The sequence below is a fragment of the Giraffa tippelskirchi genome, chromosome 3 (genome assembly GCF_054371585.1).
Source record: "Giraffa tippelskirchi isolate mGirTip1 chromosome 3, T2T-mGirTip1v1.2.pri, whole genome shotgun sequence".
Lineage (NCBI taxonomy): Eukaryota > Metazoa > Chordata > Mammalia > Artiodactyla > Giraffidae > Giraffa > Giraffa tippelskirchi.
This window is the reverse complement of record NC_137277.1, coordinates 76,946,370-76,973,056: the sequence shown is the minus strand read 5'-3', so window position 1 is coordinate 76,973,056 and position 26,687 is coordinate 76,946,370. Positions and strand designations below refer to the sequence as shown.

Genomic DNA, 26,687 nt, shown 5'->3' with positions numbered 1-26,687 from the left:
TGGGTTTTGAGGAGAAAGACTGTAGATATAAAGTGACCATTTCATCACATGATATCAAGGGTATATGCTATGAACCAGACTTATCACTGTTGATGTTGACCTTGATCAACTTGGCTGAAGTAGTGGTTGCCCGGTGTCTCCCCAATACACAGTACTGTTTTTGATTTTTTTTTTCTAATCTCTTTTCTATATTTTTTACTTTGGAAGGAAGTCACTATGTGTAGTTCACACTCAAGGAGTGGGACGTTTTACTCCACCTCCTTGGAAAAAAGTATCTACATAAACTTATTTTGTAAATATAATTTTTAGACTAAATTACAAATAAATAACTATTTGGAACCAATTTTGCACAGAACATTTGTCACCTCCTCCATTTATTTACTTATTCAATCATTTATTTTCATCAGCATGAACTCATGGATATTTATTTAATACTCTGGGTTACAACTTAGTACTACTTTATTTTGTTGCTCACACCATTATTACAGGGTTTTTTGTTTGTTTGTTTGTTTTAGCATATTCTTACTTTCTGACACTACAAGACACCCTAGGCTCATTTGTATATTTTCTGCCCCACTCTTAGAGAATCAGCTATTTCTTCAAGGAGCCCTCAATTTACAAGTTTTATTTTTATTTGTATCAGTATACTGTAAAATATATGTTTGTATCAGTACATAGTTACTAAAAATAGAGAAATCTATTTCCTGCTCTGCTTAAGTGTATGTGCATTATATCCATTAGTGTTTTGGAGGGTTAATGCCACACTATCAGCACGCTAAGATACACACACTCCACTCTTATCAACCCTAATGGGAGTTCCAGGAAGAAAAAAAAAACAATGCCTATTAGTAGTGCAGGCAGATGTTGTCTGTAGGGCTTGTCTTCCTTCATTTAAGACCTAATACAGTGTTGTCCCCTGATGTTTTCTGGGATGAGATTTGTACTGCCTCTTCATAGATGCAGAATTGGTAACAGGTTTGCAGCCTTATTGGAGACTAGCTGCTTGCTTTACTTAAAGATCTTAAAGAGTAATGTTTACATACCCTATATTTGTGCAGTGCTTCTGCATACACAGTGTATTTTTGTATAGTTTATTTTTTATAGGAAACCAAGTAGGATCTTTTATTTTAGAGGAAAGAGATGCTCAAAGAAGAGCAGGGTTCTCATGTTTAATGTCACTCTCCTTTACAAGGTCAATTAGTGACTGGAGCACTTTTTGCTTTTCTGTTGGGTCAGTATTTTCCCCATTGACCCATATATCCTATTTGCCCTAATTAACATCCAAAGATCCTTCAGCCTTATAACTTAATAAAGTTTTTACAAAATCTTTTATACAAAAGTTCCTACATAATTTTTATATTTAAACTCACATTACAGACCTATATGTAATAACAATGTACTCAAACCAAATTTGCCTTAATATTCTCTCTCTCCAATCTGTCTATCCCCACCCCTGAGAGGTGACCACACAAATCTGACCCTGTGAATTTTTGTTTACAACACTTCAAATGTGCACCCATTCCTTTAGGAGAAGGCACTGGAGATAATTTGCAGGGCTGTTTATGATCTGGCCCCTCCTCCCTGTGTAGCCCCACCTCCCACCACATCTCCTTTAATCTCAAACTGCCCCAATGCTGAGCTGCATTTAAATTCCTCAAAAACAACAGTGGTTTCTGGCTTCCACGTTTGTTCTGTAGCTTCATTTGCATAAATGCCCTCTCTCTCAGCCCCCTACCTCTAACTCCTTTAACTTTGAGATTCAGAATGTACTATACCTACTTTTTGTGTGCATGGTACGGCAATCTATTCTAGCTAGACTGAATTCCTTGGAAACAGGGCCAATGTCTTTTTCTCTTTAAGGAGTAGTCTTATGTTTTCCATTTGCATTTCTGAGGACTCTTAGCAATTGCTGAATCAGTGACTGAATAATCTTTCTGATTTCAAAATGTCATTTTAACAGTTTCATTTTACCTGTATTTAAAAAATTATGCATTTCTGATTTGTGTTTCAGTCACTCATTTACTTACTCACTCACTCACCCTCACTCATTCTACAAACATTTATAAGATGCTTAGTATTGGTCAGGCAGGTAATGCATTGAAGTTCTTTTGGTTGAGTCTGAGCAAAACACAGTCCTTGCCACAAAAAAAATATCATCAAATGGAAAAGAAAGCTGCATAAAACAGCAATGGTAATTTCCATAAGATTGATGTGGACAATGCTATTTGAGTATGGAAAAGGAAACCACTAGGAAACCCTGTCACAGATAGCAAAGACTTTGCAGGAGAAATGTACCTTCTCTGTCGGTTGAGGGATGAGTAAGATTTTCATAGAGAAGCCTGTGGGGTGGATTCCAGGCAAAGGGTTGAGCAGTTTCAGAGGCACATAACTTAAGAGGGCAGGTGAGCCTGGAACACTGTGACCCTGGGGATGAAGCCTATGGAGCAAGGAACATGGAGAGATGCTGGGGACTCGGTCAAAGGTCCTGGGTGCCAGGTGCTTAGGAGCTGGGATTTTATCCTGAGAAAACAGAGTGCCTTTGGACAATTTTTAAGAGTACTTAATATGTTACTTTGTTGAGTGCTTTGAACATATCAGGAAGAGGGAAAATGATGAAGAAGCTGATTCACAGAGTTAACTTTTAAAAATCAGTCTACACCATATTTTATTTGCCTGAATTCATCTGCCTGTTTCCACTGCTCTTATTTATGTAAAATGGCTAACCACTACCACCAACCTCTTTTTCTCTTGCTTTAATGCATTTTGACTTTCTAAATAATATTTGAGCTGTGAGAAACTGAAATACTCATCAGATTATCTTCCAAAATAAATTAATGGAAATCCAAATAGAAATGTGTTATAAAATAAAAATGTCTAAATAAATTGAAGAATTGGTTCTTAGTGGGATGGATTTAAGATAGGGTTACATTCTTATAAACTTGTGCTGGGCTATGAAACTTTTCCAAACAGTCTCCCTTTTAAAATCATATATTCTTGTCTGAACCTCAAAAAAAGTCTGATCACAAGATAACTTTAATAGTTTCATTAATTCGTTTCTCAGTAGGTCCTCATGAGAAAGTACCTCATGCTTCAGTTGTCAGAATAGGTTGCATTCTTTCTATGGAGTGTGTATTATGGGACAGTAAAGATATTAGCATTGCTGTCTATCAATATACAAATAATTATTAAACTTGAACTCTATGCAAAACTCTGAGTAATATGTTAAACAAATTAACTATCAAATTCTAAAACATTCTAGGTCAAATTCTGAGGAATGTTAGTTTTTTCATTAAGAGATAAAGACACCAAACAGAAGTATGGGTGTCCAAAGATTAGTTTCAGGAAATCAGTAGGCCCACCCATAAAATTATAAGATAAGCACTGCATTTATGATTTGTGTTATTCTACATCTCTTTCTTTCTGGTATAATTACCAATAGGGGCCAAGATGTTATCCTTGATAGGTAAGCCGAAGCTATCTTTTTTTTCCCTTGGCAGAAATTTTATTCACTGCATTCTTGTGTAACTTTGTAAGATTTATTCTCAAAACCAAACTTAAGGTGATCTTAATGACTTCCAACAGGCTATCTTATAGCAAAGTTCTCATATGCTTACCTTGATATAACAACAGAAGACAATCTCAGCTTTAAATACAGATAGACTACAATTGATAAAGGACTCTGGGGGCTGGAATTGGCATCATTTTTCCCCTCTGACTCCAAGGCTACTGCTTAGTCTATTATTAAATATTTAATTTTTAAAAGCATATTGGTACTCCTAGACCCCAGCAGTCTAGAAGCAAATTAAAAAAAAAAGTAAGCTATAGAAGTAATAATTAAAATGACTTCAAGTGATGTGAGCACCGGCTGTCTGAGGGAAGAAGCAGAAACACTACAAATTTACACAGTTACATCACTGTGCAGGAAAAGATGACCAAAACATGACCTGGAATCACTCAGAAAAAAATGCTGTACTATTTTTAATGTAATATGCACTTTAAAAGACAGGAAAGTGAAAGTATGTGATGCAAAATTTTAAGTCTCACTTTTTTTTTTTTTAAGAGCTCCTACTCAGTGTGGTATGTACATACTCCACAGTGCACAAAAATACAAGTGTGAATGCCCTCTCATTCTTTTTCTGAAGCCTTGATGCTCACTCTTAAAATATTTTACAGTGGCTGCAGAGTTAGGGAGGGTGTGAATGACAGGTAATGGATCTCAAGCTCAGTGGCTCATAAACTGGTGCTCTAGTCATTCAAGAACACTAGGAAGGATGTGCGAACAAACTTGGCCTATTTAACAATTTTGCCTCAGTCAACACCTTACCTTCTAACATGTAGTGGGGATTTCTTTAAAAATCTTTCTAGAGGGCTTCCCTGGTGACTCAGTTGTAAGGAATCTGCCTGCCAATGCACAAGACATGGGTTTGATCTCTGGTCTGGAAAGATCCCACATGTTGCAGAGCTATCTTTTGAGCCTGTGCCCTAGAGTCCAGGAACTGCAATTATTGAGCCCACATGCTGAAACTACTGAAGCCTGGGCACCCTAGAGCCTATGTATGCTCCACAACAAGAGAGGCCACTGCAGTAAGTCCACACACTGCAACTAGAGAGTAGCCCCCTGTCAACTAAAAAGATGCACAACTTGAGAGTTGTGAGTTAAGTTTTATTTGGGGCATAATGAGGACTGCAGCCAGGGAGACAGCATCTTAGACAGCCCTGAGAGACTGCTCCAAAGAGGCAGTGAGGGAAGGTCAATATATAAGATTTTGGTGAAGGGGGAGTCCAATGCAATCAAGCACTTACGTTACAAAGTTTTTTTGTTAGTCAGGAGGAGCTGATGTCACCGTAAAGGGATTTTAGATATGAAGAGATGCAAGGATTGGGATCATGAAATCAGTTCCTGAAAATATCTAATGTCTAAAGACCTGTTCCACCAGATTGCCTGGAGCAGAGGGTGCCTCACTCCACTCTGAAATCCCTCAGAGGGTGTTGAAGGTCAACAGCTGCAGCAGAACAGGGTTCAATCTCCACAGAAGCAGATGGCAAATGCCACTGTTGTTGTTCAGTTGCTGGCAAATGCTCTTGAAAAGAAAGTTGAAAGTGTTAGCTGCTCAGTTGTGTCCTACTCTTTGCAACCCCATGGACTATAGCCCACCAGGCTCCTCCATCCATGGAATTCTCCAGGCAAGAATACTGGAGTGGGTTGCCATTTCCTTCTCCAGGGGATCTTCCTGACTCAGGGATCGAATCTGGGTCTCCTGCATTGCAAGTGGACTCTCCACCATCTGAGTCAATTTGTAGTTGACACTCTGCTCACTGCAACTAGAGAAAAGCCCACATAGCAGCGAAGACCCAGCACAGCCAAAAATAAATTTTAAAAATTATTTTTAAAAATCTTTCTCAGAAATCTAAAGGTAAAGACTGGCTTCTGATTTCTTCCTGTCCCTACAAAGCATTTCATTTTGTTTGGAAAATTGAAAGGATTATGCTAAAACATTAAAAAATATTGTGATTTTTCATTTTGGAGTAGTGAACTCCTGAGCCAAATTGCCAAGGCCATAGTGATTTACTGTCACAAACAACCACTGTTGTCTAAAAAATTTAGTCACAACCTGAAAGTAGGGAGTTATTTTATTTGGTGGAAATGTTAGGACTTCAAGCCTGGGAGACTGCTCTGAGGAGGTGGGGGAAGGAGTCAGGGTGTATAGAAGTTTGCAACAAAGATAGCAGGCAATCTGAATATCAACAGCTCCTGGAAAACCAGGTATCTCAAGGAATTTAACATTCTTCTATGCATGGGTAGATGTAAGAATTTGGGATTATTGAAGTCATTCCTTTTACATGCATGTCAGCTATCTGGGGCCAGCAAGTTGGTTTTTTTTGATTTCTCACATCCCCCGACCCTGAGCTCCTCAGCAATCACCATGGAGGGTTGTGGCACTGACTGGATCTCAGACATTGTTATCCTTTTGGGAGCCTTCATTCACATTTGGGAGGCCTGAAATTGCTGATGGCTGTTATATCCTGTTCATTGATGTGGCAGGAGATGTTCCATTTTACACATTAAAACGCTTTGTTGATTATTCAGAAAATAATGAATAATTAGAGTAATAATAAATTATTCACTCATACTATGATACTTGGAGAAATATTTCAACTAACTTAAAATTTTTGTTGACTCTTCACCCTGCATAAGACACTATGTCCATTTTGTTAGGTAGTTAGAATAGGAAAAAGGAGTCCAAAATAGCGGTGGCTAAAAGACAAAGAAAGGAAAAAAATCTGCAAAAATAGAACAAAGGAAGGTCCAAGGACCTGAGTGAGAACCTTAGGTGAAACAAACAGCCCTCTTGGCTAGCCCAGTTTACACAGGTCAGGCTCAAGGGAAGAAGAAAATACACATAAAAAGGAGTCAAAATTGAGCCTCTCTCCTCTTCACTTCTTTTCGGTTGGCCTGCCTTCATGCCTTGAGGATGTATTTTCCGTTGCTTGCCAAATAAAACTGAGCTGTAACACTGGTCTGCAGTTTAAACTGAGCTGTAACCGAGCTGTAACACTGGTCCATCTGTCGCTTCAAATTTTTGCTGCGGCTAGACAGAACCGAGCAAATTACACATTCCCCCAACAATTTCATGTGGGACTATGAAGTCTAATGTGAAAAGTGAAGTCGCTCAGTCGTGTCCGACTCTTTGCGACTCCATGGACTGTAGCCTACCAGGTTCCTCCATCTATGGGATTTTCCAGGCAAGAGTACTGGAGTGGGGTGCCATTTCCTTCTCTGATCCTAGTTCAAATTCTGAAGAGAGCTTCCACTTTGGGCTCATTTGATGATCTCTAGATTATCAGTTCTGCCTCAATCTATAGTAGCTTAGTGAAAAATAAATATACTTCATGTGCTGAAAATTACCTGTGAATGACTGCTATTGAACAGGGCTCATGTCTTGTGCAGCACAAAACCAAACTCAGGTAGTTGGTATTTGCAAAGTAAGAGGTTTTTGCAGGGTGTCTAACAAGCAGATCAAACAGTTCATGCTTAAAAATTCCCAACTCCTCAGTGACTTTCAGGCAAGGTTTTTAAAGACAGTGTTAGAGGAGAGGATGGTAGGATGCATGATCAGTTTGTGGACTTTTTGATTAGTTGGTGGTGAGGTGACACAGTGATGTTTTGGGAATCTCAGCCTTCTGGTTCCAACCATACTGAGAGCTATGTGCTTGTTATCAGCCTATAGCCATCATCCTCCACCAGGCTGGGAATTAGTCTGGATCTTCTGGGACAGTTCTTAATGTCTCTAAAGGATTCTGAACTTCTAGAAGAACGAGACAAGAAGGGAAGTCCTCCCCCTCCATTCATTGAAGTAAAAGGTAACTGTCCTTGCTTTTGATGTTATGGAAGGAATAATATATTTAAAAATCAGATCTTGAGAATGGAAGGAAGGAATACTGGATCAGAGATTTCCTACACTTCTCCCCTTCCATGCTTTAAGCCTTGAGGCTTAATGTAGTCTATCAGAGCTCTCCTTAATCATCTAACCCTACTATTACTTACTTCTTGATGTAATTCCCTCTAGACAATAAATTAATTAGCCCTTGTGCAATAATTACTTCCAAATTATTCTTCTATTAATCTTTGCAAATTATACATGCCTGTGATATCTTATTTATGCTATTTTCTTTGACATCACAATTTTTCTACTATTAAGTAACTCAACTAGATTTTATATAACACATCTGTAAATCCTAGCATGAAGGTATATGGGACAGAGATTTGTTTGCTAAAGATTCTTAGGCTATTTGATAATGTTGATCTCTACATACAACTTTGTACTGATCTTGGAGTTTTTGGTGGGATTAAGGCACACATTGATTGATGCTTTTGAACTGTGGTATTGGAGAAGACTCTTGAGAGTCCCTTGGACTGCAAGGAGATCCAACCAGTCCATCCTAAAGGAGATCAGTCCTGGGTGTTCATTGGAAGGACTGATGTTGAAGCTGAAACTCCAATACTTAGGCCACCTGATGTGAAGAGCTGACTCATTTGAAAAGACCCTGATGCTGGGAAAGATTGAAGGCAGGAGAAGGGGACGACAGAGGATGAGATGGTTGGACGGCATCACCAACTCAGTCGACATGGGTTTGGGTAGACTCCGGGAGTTGGTGATGGACAGGGAGGCCTGGTGTGCTGCGATTCATGGGGTCACAATCAGTCAGACACGACTGAGAGACTGTACTGAACTGAAGGCACACAGTGTGTCTGTGAGCGCACTCAGTCACTCAGTCGTGTCCCACTCTTTGCGACCCTATGGACTGTAGCCCACCAGGCTCCTCTGTCCATAGAATTTTCCAGGCAAGAATACTAGAGTTGGTTGCTAAGGGATCTTCCCAACCCAGGATCAAATCCAAGTCTCTTGATCCTACTGCACTGACAGGCAGATTCTTTACCACTGTGCCACCTGGGAAGCCTGTACTAAATCTTACTCATTTTGAAAATCAAAGTGTTAGTCGCTCAGTTGTGACTGACTCTTTGCGACCCCAGGAACTGTAGCCCATCAGGCTCCTCTGTCCATGGGATTCTCCAGGCAAGAATACTGGAGTGGGTTGCCATCCCTTCTCCATATCTTCCCCACCCAGGGATTGAACTGAGGTCTCCTGGGTTGCAGGCAGATTATTTTGCTGTCTGAGCCACAGGGGAAGGTCATCTTCAACACTGTGAAAAACAATAATATAATTAATTTTACTTTGGGCTTTCTTATACAATAGTAGGCAAAGTGTCATTTGATTATTTAATTAACTTTCTATAATTACTTGGATATGCAGATGCATTCTAGAATAAAAACACACAAAAAAATCTAGTCTACTTTCAAAGTTTCAGAGACATAAAATATGAATACATGCTTAATAAAACAAAACCAAAACTCTCCTTATATCAAAGAACCCCAAAGCATGGCAAAATACACTTTAAGTTTCACATAACTTAAACACTGCTATAATAAACTGTTTGTTTATTAATACTTTAAATGTCATAAACTTAAATTTAAATGATTTTTTGAGGGGGTTAAGATACATTTTCTTAGAGCTGAACTAAGATAAACTGGAGAAACACCTGCATAGTCGTAATGTGAATGCAAATTAATTTTAATTAACATATGAACTCTTTGAAATTAGTGATGAAAAATACTCTGAAAGTAAATACCACAGGTTCCAGTTGTCAATACCAAAGGCTTGTTTCATCTTATTGTGCTTAATTGTTGAATCACCACAGGTCCCCTGTTTTACCTGTAAGGCCAAATCAAAGAATTCTTTGCATTTATATTAGCATCCTTCATTTTCCAGACAGGCATTTTAATCCCTTCTGATCTCTAAGATAAATATATTTTTTCATGTAATTATATAATTACTTGGCAGACCAGAAGAGATCCCACGGAGCCACTCCAGTGTGTGCCATGTGTGGGCCATGTAAATACTGTTCTGTTCTACCCCTGGTAATTGGCCAATAGATCCCCCTAGGACGTTTTGATTCCTTAAATAAACACTATGTGGGCAAAGGGGGTGTATTTTCTCATTGGCAGTGAATCCAGAAAGAAGAGCTTCACATTAGGTGCTTATTACATCATTTTAAAAAGAACAAACTGCGTATGACACTAGGGCTCCCTCTGCTGGTTTATGGAGTTAAAAAAGCACAAGTAGTAATAGTTTTCCTGAACTAGATGCTCTTAGGAGAAAGAAGTATAATTTTAAGTACCCAGTGGTGTTAAACTAAAGAAATAAGCAACAGAGAGACTTCTATTTTTTATTTTTCTTAAATTGTAAGTCACCTTCCTCACCATCTGTCTTTAATTATTTTACCGTTATGTGTGTCTATACTGTTACTCTTTGCAATAAAAAACTAGTTTTAGAACAACGGTAATTTTTCTGAAGTACAATCAAAGAAAGCTTTATGAGTCTATCAGCTTCACTTAAGTAGTTCCATCTATCCATTAGGCAGGGGGTTATTCATAACAGCCTTAAGTTACCTTTACTCCATCTATGGGAGTGTAAAATAAAAGATGTAAAGAAATGAACATCTTTTTCAAACTGACCAATTAAACTCCTGTGCATTTCATCTTTATGGCATTGGTGACCATCTTTATATGGTCTAGGCAAAAAGTAGCTGAAATAGAGAGAGGATGAGAATCAGAGAAACATAGGCTTAAATCCCAGATCTGATGATTAAAAATCTGTGTGGCTTTCTTCAAGTTATTTGTCCTCTCTCTTCTCTCTTGTTCACACCAGTAATTTGGTGATAAAATTCTCAGAGTCTTGTGAGGGTTAAATGAAGAAATGTATGTATGTATAGTGCCTGTCATGTACCAGATGCATATTAATCATAGTTAACATATTCCTGAGAAATATAGGTTTTCTGACCCAGTGAACGAATGATCCTGAGAATATGGAAGAAAAGTAACTTCCCTTCTAAAAATTCTGAAATTGTGGCCATAAAACATATTTAATCATATAAAACATATAATTTTTATTGAAAGAAATCAATACTTATAGAATCTATGATCCAACCCATTCATTTTTTAATATAAAGATAAGAAATGTAGTTGACTCTACAGAATTGTGGATGCCAGAAACCTATTACATTGGCTATAAAAGAAACTAGGTAAACAGCATATTCTGCTGAAGAGGATTTAGATAATGAGTTATAGATACTGTCATAGATTATTATAAATAAATGCATGTCTTTGATAGATCTCTTTTACTCTATATACTGTAAATGTGTTTATTTTAGTATATTAGGTTTTGACAAGACAGTAAACAATGGTTTTATAATCAAATAGCTAGATAGGAAAAAGGGGTTTAAGCCTAACATTTACATATTCTGAGCGACTGTCTGCCTCCAGGGAATACTGTCCTATCTCTAGTTCTATGTACACAGGCTATGTTACTCTTTATTATCAGGTAATAAAAAATAATAGAGGAGTACAGGTGGTGGTTGAGTGCAAATATCTAAAGCCAGAACATCTGGATTTGAATTCTAGCTCTACTTAGCTGTCTGACCTTGAGAGAATACATGGGATTTCTCATCTGGGTTTCACTTTTTTCACTTATAAAACTGTGGTATAAAAATGTATCCTTAATATGTTTTGTTCAGTTCATTTCAGTTCAGTCACTCAGTTGTATCTGACTCTTTGCAACCCCATGGACTGCAGCACGTCAGGCTTCCCTGTCCATCACCAACTCCCACAGTTTGCTCAAATTCATGTCCATTATGTTGGTGATGCCATCCAACCATCTCATCATCGTCTGTCATCCCCTTCTCCTCCTGCCTTCAATCTTTCCCAGCATCAGGGTCTTTTCAAATGAGTCAGTTCTTCCCATCAGGTGGCCAAGTGTTGGAGTTTCAGCTTCAGCATCAGTCCTTCCAATGAATATTCAGAACTGATTTCCTCTAGGATTGACTGGTTGCATCTCCTTGCAGTCCAAGGGACTCTCAAGAGTCTTCTCCAACACCACAGTTCAAAAGCATCAATTCTTCAGCACTCAGCTTTCTTTATGGTCCAACTCTCACATCCATACATGACTACTGGAAAAAACCATAGCTTTGACTAGACAGACCTTTGTCGGCAAAGGTCTTTAATATGCTTTTTAATATGCTGTCTAGGTTTGTCATAGCTTTCCTTCCAAACAGCAAATGTCTTTTAATTTCATGGCTACAGTCACCATCTGCACTGAGTTTGGAGCCCAAGAAAATAACTGTTTCCATTGTTTCCCTATCTATTTGTCATGAAGTGATGGGACCAGATGCCGTAATCTTAGTCTTTTGAATCTTGAGTTTTAAGTAAGCTTTTTCACTCTCTTCTTTCACTTTCATCAAGAAGCTCTTTAGGTTCTCTTTGTTTTCTGCCATAAGGGTAGTGTCATCTGCATATCTGAGGTTATTGATATTTCTCCCTACAACCTTGATTCCAGCTTCTCCTCCATCCAGTCTGGCATTTTGCATGATGTACTCTGCATATAAGTTAAATAAGTGGGGTGACAATATACAGCCTGGACATATTCCTTTCCCAATTTGGAACCAGTCTGTTGTTCCATGTCTGGTTCTAACTATTGCTTCTTGACCTGCATACAGATTTATCAGGAGGCAGGTCAGGTGGTCTGGTATTCCCATCTTTTGAAGAATTTTCCACATGTCGTTCTGATCCACACAGTCAAAGGCTTTAGCACAGTCAATGAAGCAGAAAAAGATGTTTTTCTGGAACTCTCTTGCTTTTTCTATGATTCAATGGATGTTGGCAATTCGATCTCTAGTTCCTCTGCCTTTTCTAAATCCAGCTTGAACATCTGGAATTTGTCAGTTCATGTACTGTTGAGACCTAGCTTGGAGGATTTTAAGCATTACTTTGCTAGCCTGTGAGATAAATGCAATTGTGCGGTAGTTTAAGCATTCTTTGGCATTGCCTTTCTTTGGGATTGGAATGAAAACTGACCTTTTCCAGTCCTGTGGCCACTGCTGAGCTTTTCAAATTTGCTGGCATATTGAGTGCAGCACTTTAACAGCATCATCTTTGAGAATTTGAAGTAGCTCAGTTGGAATTCCATCACCTCCACTAGCTTTGTTCATAGTGACACTTCCTAAGGCCCACTTGACTTCACATTTCAGCATGTCTGGCTCTAGGTGAGTGATCACACCATCATGGTTATCTGGGTCACAAAGATTGTTTTTGTATAGTTCTTCTGTGTGTATTCTTGCCACCTCTTCTTACTATCTTCTGCTTCTGTTAATACCATTTCTGTCCTTTATTGTGCCCATCTTTGCATGAAATGTTACCTTGGTATCTCTAATTTTCTTGAAGAGATCTCCAATCTTTCCCATTCTATTTTTTTCCTCTATTTCTTTGCATTGATCACTTAGGAAGGCTTTGTTATCTCTCCTTGCTATTCTTTGGAACTCTGCATTCAGATGGATATATTTTTCCTATTCTCCTTTGCCTTTTGCTTCTCTTCTTTTCTCAGCAATCTGTAAGGCCTCCTCAGACAACCATTTGGCCTTTTTGCATTTCTTTTTCTTGGGGATGGTTTTGATCACCACCTCCTGTACAATGTTATGAACCTCCATCTAAATTTCTTCATGTACTCTATCAGATCTAATCCCTTGAATCCTTTTGTCACTTTCATTGTATAATCTTAAGGGATTTGATTTGTAGGGCTGCCTTAATAAATTACCACATACTTGGAGGCTTAAAAGAGCAGAAATTTATTTTCTCATAGTTCAAGAGGCTAGAAGTCTGAAATCAAATTATCGGCAAGGCCATGTTCCCACCAAGAGCTGTAGGGAAGAATTCCTCCTTTTTCTTCCTGTTTCTGGCAGCCCCAGCTGTGCCTTGGCATATGGCAGCATAACTCCAGTCCCTGCCTTTGTCTTCACATGGCCTCCCCTCTGTGGCTCTGAATGTCCTCTCCTCTTCTTATGAGGACATCAGTCACAGAATTGAGAATACCTGATACCTAATCCAGTATGATCTCATCTTAAATACATCTACAAAGACCCTGTTTCCAAATAAGGTCACATTTTGAGGTTCCAAGAGGACATGAATTTCAGGGCAACACTATTCAATCCACTGCATGTCACATGGGGATCGTTTTGAGGGTTAAACAAGTTACTGTAATTAAAGCACTAGAATAATGCCTCTCACGGATGTTTAACTAAGATGTCTTCTAAAATTTTATCTGTAGTTTAGGTAGTTTGACCCAAGTTGCAAATACCCAATTGTATATGCTAGATGGCTTCCCTCAATGGCCCACCATGTAAACTCAAGCTATCTAAAACTGCCTTCATTTTCACTCCCAAATGAGAATCAATGGATTCCCCCATTCTTGTTAGTGGTATCACCAACCCATTTGTCCATCTCTCGTTTCCCAAGAGTCATAGCCTCAGCAACGTTTATAATTCCTCCTTTTTTGTTATCTTATCTAATTAACCACTTGGTCTTATAGAGTTTACCCTGAGAGCAACCTGCTTGTTATATTCTCCCTTCTCCTTTTCCAGAGTTGGCCTTTTTTTTTAACATTCACCCAGATGGGAAACAGCATAACATGGTCACACAGAAAATCACAGTGAACATACACACACAAATCAGCACATATATGTACACACACAAATCTGCACGTATATGAAGGCATACATACATTTCAGAGAGGCAAAAAACTCACATTTTCTTTAATTCAGATAATAGCTTCAAATGATTTAATGAAAAGGATGGAGTATGATATACAATATGGGCTTCCCAGGGTGGCACAGTGGTAAAGGATCCACCTGCCAGTTAAAGAGACACAAGAGACACAGGTTTGATGCCTGGGTCTGGAAAGATCCCCTGGAGAAGGGAATGGCAACCTGCTCCAGTATTCTTTCCAGGAAAATTCCATGGACAGAGGAGCCTGGTGGGCTATGGTCCATGAAGCCACAAAGAGTCAGGCACAACTGAGCACAAATAATGAGAAATGATGAAGGTAACCTTATTTAGTAACTTGGCATATAAACTATTATAGAGAAAAGAGAAGCTTTGGGGGAAGAGAGAGATTTTTACTATGCTTCTAATCTAGAAAATGTAAACAAAGATGTGGAGATATATCATGGATTCTTTCAGAGAATTCACAACTGGCATTGGTTACCTTATTAGTAAAATATGACTTTAAGAATGTTATTTAAATTCTTGAATCCTCTTGATGATGCGTTATCATCTGTAAATTGAGGTTATACCTACCGATAAGGTGGTCATAAAAATTAAATAAGGAAACAATATATAAGATGCCTGTATAGCATTACATGTTCAATAAATATTAGCTATCAGATATAATTTTAGGTTCGTATAGACATAAATTCTCTAAAATTCTTGCATCTATTTGTTTGAAGCCTCATTGGATAGCTCGTTTCATTTTAAATGTATGTTCAGTTCTGCTGCATTTTAGCGAGGCTGTATGGTTTGGGCACAGTTTGTGCAGCTGCTAGGAAGAGCATGGCTTCTGAGTCCTGAGCTGCTGTCCTTAGGCAAGGGGTGTGGTCTTTCAGAGTTTAGTGCCCTAGTATCACCTGTAAGGGCTTCCCAGGTGGTGCTGGCAGTAAAGAACCTGTCTGCCAATGAAGGAGACATAAGAGACACAGGTTTGATCCCTGATTTGGGAAGATCCCCTGGAAGAGGAAATTGCAACCCAGTTCAGTATTCTTGCCTGGAGAACCCAATGGACAGAGAAGCCTGGCCAGCTACAGTCCCTAGGATCGCAAAGAGCTGGACATGACTGCAGTGACCTAGCATGCACGCACACACATCATCTATAAAAAGGGGGTAAAATGTGTTGAGAATAGATAAATGCTGGGTATAGAATTATGTAAGTGTCCCCCACCCACACCCCCTCACCCAGGTCTTAGTTTCCAGATGAGTATCAATGGGTGTTGTTAACTTCTTTTCATTCTTGTTTCAGAAAGATGATGCATTCCATTATGGTGCAGAGATTATATGAGGTATCTGGAAAGTAAGCATCAGAGCACTGTGATAGAAACTTTTGAAATTCTTACACTTCTAATGCTAGAATAATCAGCATATATTCAGCAACTATTCAATGTTGAGATTCTGAAGAGTGTTGGATCAGATAAAAGTGGTCACTCAGTAAAGCCTGAATTTTGAGACAAACTTGCAGGGTTAAAATAGAGGTGAGCTCTCATAACTTCTAAATGGCTTTCTTTAAATATATTGTGCTGTCAATAAAAACAGCACTTAGCGGCAAATATATTAACACAGTACAATGTGCGTGCTTGAAAAGCTACTCAGAAAACTCTTTAAATATACTTTATATCCTGTGTAAGGTCATATCCATTTCACTATGGCTATATATTTTATTCTGCACATTACCAATATTCACCATATTAAGTCATAGATGTCTGGAAGAGAAGCCTCATGTGCAGAAACTTTACAGATAATGGGAAAATAAATACCCCAAAGTTCTGAGTATATACACATTCTTTAAAAAAAAAAGTCTCCCCTCCCCAGTAGCTATTACTTTGACAAAGTAGATCTCAACATATTGAAACTTACTCAGGGTTATATATTACCCTTTACCTACCATTCTGTTTCCTATAAGGAGATACAGACATTTTTTGTTTATAAGAAGTTTATGAGCTAGTTAGGAATTTCATATACAGGACAGATAAATGCTCAAGATATATAAATTTACAGATAAATGCATGCATGTGATGTTGGAAGTAAATAATTTGCCTTTACAGTGACAGAAATTAGAAATGTGATCAGAAGTGGTACAGTCATGAAAATATTTTATAGCAAAAAATCTCACCTGGTTTTTAAGGACTCAGATTATATCTGGAAAAATCATGAAACATTGTCTCTACAGCATCTTTTTGTGTGTTTGGCATAGAAATCACTGTCGGAAAGTTGCTCTGAAGGACAAAGGCCAGACTCTTGAGTTTCAGCTTGATCTGGGAAAAGTGTGGAGGAGGGCTGACTCTGAGCATAGGGTCCATTCTGTCACTCACATTGGTTTCCTCATCTGTCTTTATTGGCCTGTATCTAAGTCTTAGAAGAATATGGGCTCAAGAAGTGCTGAATATATTTGACTATACTAGCAATAGAAACATTAAAGAGACCAAGAGAAATACAAGAGAAACTAAGAGACTGAAAGAATTATTTCAGTAAAGGCTCTGTTGGACACTGAAGGCCTAAGCAATTATTTACTAGGAAACTCCTCTAATCAACTGCAACATGGAGGGAGAAAGGACATTCTGCCCTACAAACATTTTCCTACAGTTCTCTCCATTCTGGTGTCAGGTGGACCCTAGTTGACAGTAGGTTATGGACCAAAGCTGTACCATACAGGAAGGAAAGGACTCATGAAGGACTGAGTGGAGTGTGGTGACACCCAGTGGGAGACTGTGGTACCTAGCGGGACAGAAGGAAGACAGCCCGGCACTCCTTTGTGAACACTGCTACACATTACACCCTGACAAAGCCGTGAACACCTTGGGAGAGGCCCAGGGCAGAGTGGATTTTTAGAGGCCTTAAGCGGGTCCAAGAGTTAAAAAAGAGACTTGAAATATTACTGACTTTAAAGTCTCATTAATTCTTCATATTGCTAAAGTCTAGGAAAAAATCAAATTATAAAAGCAAGATGGAATTTTCATATTTTCAATTGTTGTTTGAGCTTTCTAACTGAAAGAGACAAGTTAGAGACAAAAATTAACTTTTTCTTATCTCTTTTATTTTGTAAGCTTTCTCTTATACACACTTTCATCTCCATGCACACACACACACCTCTTTTCAATAAAAATAACATATTCTTAATATTTATCCTTTAATTATAAGAAATGGGTAGCCACTAAATTGTTTCCTAAAATGTTCATTACTATTTTATGTAGCTTTACCCTCCAGCCCTACTGAAATATAAACATGAATATAGGTGCCAAAGACAATACTTCTAAGAGATAATTAAATTCTGGTTTAATTCTCTTCTGACAAAATGGGAAATGCCTTGTATTTTATTGCCTCTAGCTTCTTACATTAAAAACAGTCCCTAAAGAATTTGATGTGTGGAATGTTTTTGCTGCCTAAGGCAACTGTCTGCTTTGACTGTATGACAGAACTGACCTCAGTTATATTTGTTGAAGTTCAAATATTTGGTGTTCCTTCAATGAAAAACTACACTGCAACACGCCTGGAGGGAAACTGTTTTAAAAGAGAGAAGGTACAGATAATAAAGCTGATCACATAACATGCACATTTGGACTATTTTGCCCTCCAGTATATTTTAGTGTTTTGGTCAAATGAAGGTATACTGATAAATACGTGAAAAATAAACTCTAGATAGATCATAGAATAAAATTTTTAAATGATAGTATAAAATAACTAGAAAACAATGTTGATACATGAATTCAATGCATACATATGAAATACTGAGTCTGGAAATATATTTACAAAATTCATCGAAGACATAAATGAAAAGTTACAAAGTTACAAAGAAAAAAAGTGAGAGAACTATAGAAATAAATAAAAAAATTCTGAGAGCCAAGACATTATTGAACAATAAACTGCAGACGGTAAAACATGACAGACAGAATGTTACCATCGTTATACCAAGAGCTCTCTTTATCAAGGAAAAATCATGCTAATACTTTAAAAGGAAAATAAAGATGTGAATACTTTATAAAAAAATATTAGTTCCCCAAGCAAAGAAAAAAAAAAGCTATCTTTCATAATTGAAGAAAAATAAAACAACCTATATATTTAAAATTCCCTTTAAAAATTGAATATTCTCATTTTGTGAGAGTGTGAGAAAAGAAACATTTCTACATATCACTAAAACAGTCCTTTACAAATGGTCTTTCATGACTTTAATCATATTTTAAATGGTTTTTTTGTCTTTCCCTTATGCTAAATCTTGTGGTGGAGTCTTGCCATAAGATATGACACAGGATATGACACAGTTGAATCCTTGCTCCTCTGTGGTGTACTTTCTCTCCTTGGTTCCTACGCACCACACCTACCAAGGTTTCCATCTACCTCAGTGGTTGTTCCTTCTCTGTTTCTTTTGTTCTTTCATCCTCCTCACTCAGACCTCTCAATGGTGGTGTGACCCAGGGATTAGTCTGGGCCCTCATATCTACTCATATATTCGCCCTCTTAGAAATCACATCCAGCCTAAAGGTTCCATATACCTTTATGTACAAATGATTTCCAAATTTATAGTCTCTCAATTCCATACTCACATATCAAACTATCTTGGAAATATAAAGAATATTCCTTTGGGTATGAACAGACATCAATATATCCCCTACAAAAACCGTGATCATCTCCTGTCCCCTACTAACTTCCTCCCAGTGAAAAATATCTCCATTCTTCTAGCTGCTTAGACCAAAAACTCCTTCCTTGACTTCAACTCTCATATTTGATATCCAGTCTCTCAGGGACTCTCTTGGTTCTACTCTCAGGAAATATTTAGCCACCTCTCACAATCCCTCCTGTTTTGTTTTGAGCCATCAGTATTCTTCACCTGGATGACTGCTGCTGCTGCTGCTGCTGCTAAGTCACTTCAGTCGTGTCCGACTCTGTGTGACCCCATAGACGGCAGCTCACCAGGCTCCGCCGTCCCTAGGATTCTCCAGGCAAGAATACTGAAGTGGGTTGCCATTTCCTTCTCCAGTGCAGGAAAGGGAAAAGTGAAAGTGAAGTCGCTCAGTCGTGTCCGACTCTTAGCGACCCCATGGACTGTAGCCTACCAGGCTCCTCTGTCCATGGGATTCTCCAGGCAAGAGTACTGGAGTGGGGTGCCATTGCCTTCTCCATGGATGACTTCAATCCCCTCTTAATGGGTCTGTTTTTACTTTTGTATGCCACAGTATATTATTACATCATCATTCTGTACACTACAGCGTATATTAATACATCAGCAAGAGTGATTCTTATTGTCCTGATAAGGACGTCAAGGCTCAGAATTTGGATACCTGTTACCTCTCTGACCTTTCTACCTGCTACTCTTCCACTAGCTCATTCTGCTTGAAGCACAGTGACTTCTTATTTTGTTCCCTGAAAATGTCAGTCATCTCTCTGTCCTAGGGCCTTTGTACTTTCTGTTCCTCCTGCCTGAATACTTTCTTTCTCTAGATGTCTGCATGGCCAACTCTCTAGTTCTTTCCAGTTTTTTCTCAAAAGCATCAGCTCCTTAAGAGGACCACCGTATTTAAATTGGAAATACCAATGGCTCAGTTGGGTATCCGCCTACAATGTCGGAAACACAGGAGATGCAGGTTCGATCCCTGGGTCAGGAAGATCCCCTGGAGAAGGAAATGGCAACCCACTGCAGTATTCTTACCTGGGAAATCCCATGAATAGAGGAGCCTGGCAGGTTACAGTCCATGGGGTTGCAGAGTCCAACATGACCGAGCACACATGCCATGTCAAAGTATTTAAATTACAACCACTCAAACTCAACTCCTGCTCCTTTCCTCTGCTCTATAATTTCAAATGATACTTTTATCTTCTAGAATATTTCATCACTTATTCATCAGGTTTGGTGCTTATTATCTGACTTTCTCACTGAGAAGAAGCTAAAACAAGGTCAGGATTTTTTTCTTTTTACTTGCATATTCCATTACAGAAGAATGCCTGGCATGTGGTAACACTCAAAAAATTTCTGTTGAATAAATTCAGTTCAGTCGCTTAGTCATGTCCAACTCTTTGTGACCCCATGGACTGTGGCTCACCAGGCCTCCCTGTCCATCACCGACTCCCAGAACTTGCTCAAACTCGTGTCCATCGAGTCAGTGATACCATACAACCATCTCATCCACTGTCGTCCCCTTCTCCTCCTGCCCTCAATCTTTCCTAGCATGAGGGTCTTTTCCAGTGAATCAGTGGTCAGGTGGTCAAAGTATTGGAGTTTCAGCTTCAGCATCAGTCCTTCCAGTGAATATTCAGGACTGATTTCCTTTAGGATAGAGACTGGTTTGATCTCCTTGCAGTCCAAGGGACTCTCAAGAGTCTTCTCTAACACCACAGTTTAAAAGCATCAATTCTTCAGCACTCAGCCTTCTTTAGAGTCCAACTCTCACATCCATACATGACTACAAGAGAAACCATAGCTTTGACTAAACAGGCCTTTGTTGGCAAAGTAACATCTCTGCTTTTTAATATGCTATCTAGGTTGGTCATCACTTTTCTTCCAAGGAGCAAGCGTCTTTTAATTTCATGGTTGCAGTCACCATCTACAGTGATTTTGGAGCCCAAGAAGATAAAGTCTGTCACTGTATTCACTGTTTCCCCATCTATTTGTCATGAAGTGATGGGACCAGATGCCATGATCTTAGTTTTCTGAATGTTGAGTTTTAAGCCAGCTGTTTCACTCTCCTATTTCACTTTCATGAAGAGGCTCTTTAGTTCCTTTTCACTTTCTGCCATAGGGGTGGTATCATCTGCGTATCTGAGGTTATTGATATTTCTCCCTGCAATCTTGATTCCAGCTTGTGCTTCATCCAGCCCAGCATTTTGCATGATGTATTCTGCATATAAGTTAAATAAGCAGGGTGACAATATAAGTTAAATAAGCAGGGTGATGTACTCCTTTCCCAATTTGGAATCAGTCTGTTGTTGCATGTCTGGTTCTAACTGTTGCTTCTTGACCTGCATTATAGCTATAAAAAGGAACGCATTTGAGTCAGTTCTAATGAGGTGGATGAAACTAGAGCCTATTATACAGAGTGAAGTAAGTCAGAAAGAGAAACACCAGTACAGTATATTAATATATATATATATATATATATATGGAATTTAGAAAGATGATAACATCGATCCTATATGCAAGGCAGCTAGAGAGACACAGATATAAAGAACAGACTTTTGGACTATGTAGGAGAAGGCAAGGGTGAGATGATTTGAGAGAATAGCACTGAAACATTACCATATGTAAAACAGATGACCAGTGCAAGTTCAATGTATGAAGCAGGGCACTCAAAGCTGGTGCTCCAGGAAAACCCAGAGGGATGAGGTGGAGAGGGAGGGGGAGAAGGTTCAGGATGGGGGGCCACTTGTGCACCCATGGCTGATTCATGTCAATGTGTGGCAAAAACCATCACAATATTGTAAAGTACTTATCCTCCAATTAAAATAAATTAATTAAAAAAAAAAGAAATACCTGTTGAGTAAATTAATAAGCTCAGTAACTTTAAACTCCATGAAGCAGTGATCATGTCTATGTTGGTCACTTCTGGATACCCAGAGCCTAGTAGGCTATTTAGCACTTAGCATACTACTTGCTGAATGAATGAACGAGAATGAGAAATGAATTTATGGAATGAGAAATGGATTTATCAATCATGGCACAACCTTTGGTCACAAGCCCATGCTTTATAATAGCATATATTTTTCTTTTTTGCTCAAAATTAGAAATACAATTTATATGCTACACAAAGATGATAAGTAGTTAGTGAGCTTTCATAGGGCAAAGCGATACGCTAGGAAATGGACTGATGGTAATCACCTGGTGCCGCAAATTCTGTCTTTAAAATGAACTACTCCAAATGCCAACACCATACTTGGGGCGCAGAGTGATCACCTGTTGGCTATCTTTTAAGTAATAACATTCTTTCTGGTAGTTCTCAGCAGTTATTTTTAACTTTTGTGCAGGTATCCCTGCAACTTTAATGTTGAAAATTTAAAAACCAACATGCATTCTCTGATTGTGAACTGACAATGCACAGAAGATGTAAAACTTTATGAACAGATTACTCAGGCAACTGCCTTGAGCATTTTCTCCATGTAGTTTATTGGGATAACAAGTAAAGTGGCACCAACAACTTCTCACTTTCTAGTTTGGGATTTTACTATGGGTAGATTCTAACATACTTTAGACTATTAAATACAGATCCTTCACACATGTTTGGGACTCATATACAAATTTCTAGTCCACATGTTTCAACAGACTTCTAAACTGGAAACCAGTTTGTGAAGTTTGGAGAAGGGTTGTTGATGTTCATTCATAGCAGCCCTGGGGTGGTGTTTATCTGACTGCTTAGTCATCAGAGTTCACAGGTAGCAGTCAAGGTGATAGGAACACATAATGAGGCTCTAACCAAGGAGCCTGTGATTTCCCTTGATTACAAAGAGACTGACAATCAGGCAAGGCTGATTCAGTGTTTGGCAGTTTTCTTATCACTTGATTCCTCTTGTCCCAAAAAGTTTGAAATCAACCAGATTGATTATTTCTTTGTCTCTGCCCCTCAGTAATGTGTTCTTTCCTTAGCTCTACAAACTTGGTTTAATGCAATCAAGACTAAGACAAACAATTTCACTGACAGAGTTTCTAGTAGCAATAAGGTGATAAACATGTTTGACCTAAATGAGTCAGAATCATTCCTTAGTGTACACAACATCTCTTATTTAAATTCATTTACCTACTTAACAAAATCCCACTAGCACCTAGACCTCTAGGCCTTTTTAATAGAGTGAGACAATCTCAAATGCTAGAGGAAAGGAAAAAAATAAGCAGTTGGAGTTTCTTCTCTCTAGACAACCTAGCCAAACCAGCCCTATACAGGAAGAAACACCATTTATGTCTTGGTTTTGTAAACTAAACTCTGTGATTATAGTGAAAACCCAGCTCTGAACAAGAGGTTTTTTGTTTTGTTTTGTTTTGTTTTTTGAGGCATGTCCAGCTGGAGCCAGACAATTATGAAGTAGATTCCAGCTGTTTAGATTATTTCAACACAAAAACAACTAAATACTTCCACAGAAAGGACTATCAGCAGTAAATTCTGGTTTTAAGTTGTAGGTACATAGAAAGCCAAATCCTTCAAAACCACTCCCACTCATCTTAGAAAGGGTAGTAAAATGAAGAGATTAATTCTCACTTGCTATTTTAACTGGCCCTATTACTGTAAGTCTCCAGGTGTCTCATTGTTTCAAGCATAAGTGTCAGCATTTGCTATAAGCACATAATCTAAGTTGGAAAAGATAGCCCTTTCCCAAGAAATTAAAAAATATGCCAGCTTTGGGGTAAATGTTTCATGTATTTCTTCAATAATCATAATTGTTTGTGAACTGTGCGTTTTGTCTCACATTTAGTTTTTTGCCTTTTTATAAATGTAGATATTTATTTACAGGTGTAGATATTTCTATAAAGTCTCATTCTCATCATAGAGCACAAAGCTAGTGTTTAGAGTATAAAAAGGTAGCCAAAGAGTAACATGATAACCATATGGCAATTTTCTTAAACCACAATAATCATCACTATACTGCTAATTAATTTGGTAATATTCTTAATTATATACTCTGTAACCAGTAAAATGAATAATAGTTCATATCAATCCTTAAAAATCAGACTGTACAACTTTATGTTCTAAGTAAATAAATCTCCTCAGTTTTACTCTATGCCCAGCATTATCTTCCAAGAGCACACATATTTTTAAGCAATTTATATTAATATTCCATTTTACATGCTTATAGTATATTCTCTTTTCATACTCACATATTTATAAATTATACAGTTGAATCTGGTTTTAATTTCAAAACCTGACCTAAAGCAAAACATTTCAAGTATAAATATTTAGTCTCTCAAGATGAAATGGATTCATTTTCCTTTAGTATACATTCATAGTATGTATGTTTTGTTTGGACATTCTTGTCTGTGGAGACTTAACAAAACTATCCAATGATATTTTGTATAAAGATAAATGCTAATTCTGATTGGGTAGCAGTTTGGGACCAAAGTGAAAATTCATTTTCTCACCTGATGCTATGTCAATTTACTGTTAAACAGGTCTCCTGAACTATAAATTTGTCTTGTGTGTGTATATATGTGTGTGTGAATCTATGTAGTTGAATATACTTTCTGAAAATAAGGCTGTAGGAGTTAATAGATGAAGAATGTCTTCAACCTTACACAAGTAATAAATTGGGTGACATTTGGTATTTATAACAGATAAAAAACAGATGAGAATTTTTTTCTACCGTAACCTCTGCTGAACAGATAAGCTTAGTTTCTTTAAATGCTGTGCTTAATATTTAAACTGAATCTTGTTTTATTAGATAGTCCAAGATGAATTGATAAAATCATTCCTGATGCAATCTTTCAGAAATGACAATATAAACTTAATTCTTGAATAATAAATTTAGGCAATATGCCAGATTCTGAAAGTCAAATGCTTTCAGATGATAACTAGTAAGTTTCTCATAACACCTAATGTTTAATTTTTCACACCCTAATTCTCTATTCACACATGCCAATATTCACAGTTACATAAGAATATAAACCATTATTTTACAAAATAAAAACTTTAAAATTTGAAAATAAAAATAAGCAACCTGTTGTTTCCCAGGGCTGATTAAATGATCTAAAAGTTTTACCTTTCTTTCCTAGAAACAAATACTGAAAGCAGTTAACCAAGTCCGGGGTTAAAAGAGGAAAAAAATGAGTATATAGTTTTGGATATGTTGAGTTTCTGATGACTACTGGTGAAGGAGTATTTTTCTAACTTTAAAGAAGTAATAATTAATTTGGAGGAATACTAAAATTTATCAAGGGGGTAGTAAACGCAGCAAAATAGAACATGAAGGAGACTGAGAAGGAAGAGGAAACAAGTGCAGCAAGGAGGTCACTGGTAGACTATCCCAGAAGCCAAGAGAAGTTGAATCCTCAAGAAAGAGTAAACATTTAACAGTGGCCAAGACTGAGGGATGGTGAAATATGATTAAAGTTGAAGAAACACCAGTTGGATTAGGCCAATCAAAGTTCCTCCATAAACAGTTTTGGTAAAGAAACTGAAGTGGAAGTCATATCAGAGTAAGTGGTTGAGTGGATAGGATATAAGAAAGTGGGACCAGCAGTGTAGACAGCTCCTTTCTCAAAGAATGAGATAGAAGCAAGAAAAATATGTATGGTTAAAGGAGTTTTTTGCTTTATTTATTTTTAGGATAGAAGATACTTGACTACATTTGAGTCCATTAATAAACTGAGGGGAGGAACAAAGCAGAGAGAGGATAAACGAAGTACTAGACAGAGCAGAGTTGGAGATGTGCACAGAAATCCTTCCAAGACCATCAGCACAACCAGCCCTCCCTACCCTGCTCTATTTGTCTTGTCTCCACAGCATCAGTTGATTGTTTTCTATAATACTATATAATTCACACATTTGTTACTTTTACCATTTGTCTTCTTCTCCTCAGTCTCCTTTGTGACCTCTTCATTTCCCACTATTCCCACTTATCCATTTAAACGTAAGTGTTCTCCCAGGACTTTATAAAGTTCACAGGGGCAGAAATTTTAATCTTTTGTTCATTTATTGTCTTTTAATTTCATGGCTTCAATCACCATCTGCAGTGATTTGGGAGCCCCCGAAAATAAAGTCAGCCACTGTTTCCCCATCACATCTCCTGAAACCTACAAGTAATAAGAACAATTTGGTCAGTATGGAGTAAATCCTGTTAATACCTTCAGGTCTCTGCTCTACATTTTAAGCACCTACAACATGGTGGGCACTCAATAAATGCTTGTTGAATGAAAAGATGTTAAGAGTATAGAATTTAAAATGTGTTGGGGTTAGCTTGAAAGATTTTATTCTTTTATCTGCAAAGTAGGAATGATTAAGTTGCAATTTAAAAGGAAAGTAAGGTCAAGAGAGATTTCATATATACCGAAAGCTATACATTCCCTATATAGATCAGAGGTTATTTGTGGGAGTATGTGAGCCCCATATAAGTTCATGATTTGTCTATCCCACATAATGATTTATTTTTCTTTTTAATCAGCCACCATCATTTAAACAGACTTCCTTGTAGCTCAAACAATAAACAATCTGCCTGCAATGCAGGAGACCAGGGTTCGATCCCTGGGTTGGGAAGTTCCTTTGGAGACGGGAATGGCAATCCATTCCAGTATTCTTGCCTAGAGAATTCCATGGACAGAGAAGCCTGGCAGGCTACTGTCCGTGGGGTCGCAAAGAGTCGGACACCACTGAGCGACTAACACACACACATCATTTAAGCATTAAATTTAATTCAGTGATTCAGATGTACCACTTGTCTTGGAAAACAGGAGGATGTGGTGGAGGGACATGACTCACATCTCAGCATAACAACCATCACCTGAATCTGATTTGAGGCTGTCCCCTCATCACCACCACCCAGGACATAGGTTCACAAGATGAAGTATGT

General features: G+C 38.0%; 1 protein-coding gene across 2 annotated transcripts in view; it reads left to right on the top strand.

Moving 5' to 3' along the window:
- PPP1R1C (protein phosphatase 1 regulatory inhibitor subunit 1C) overlaps nucleotides 1-26,687 on the top strand; it is a 118,673-nt gene that overhangs the window by 69,572 nt on the left and 22,414 nt on the right. The gene's annotated exons all lie outside the window — the stretch shown is intronic.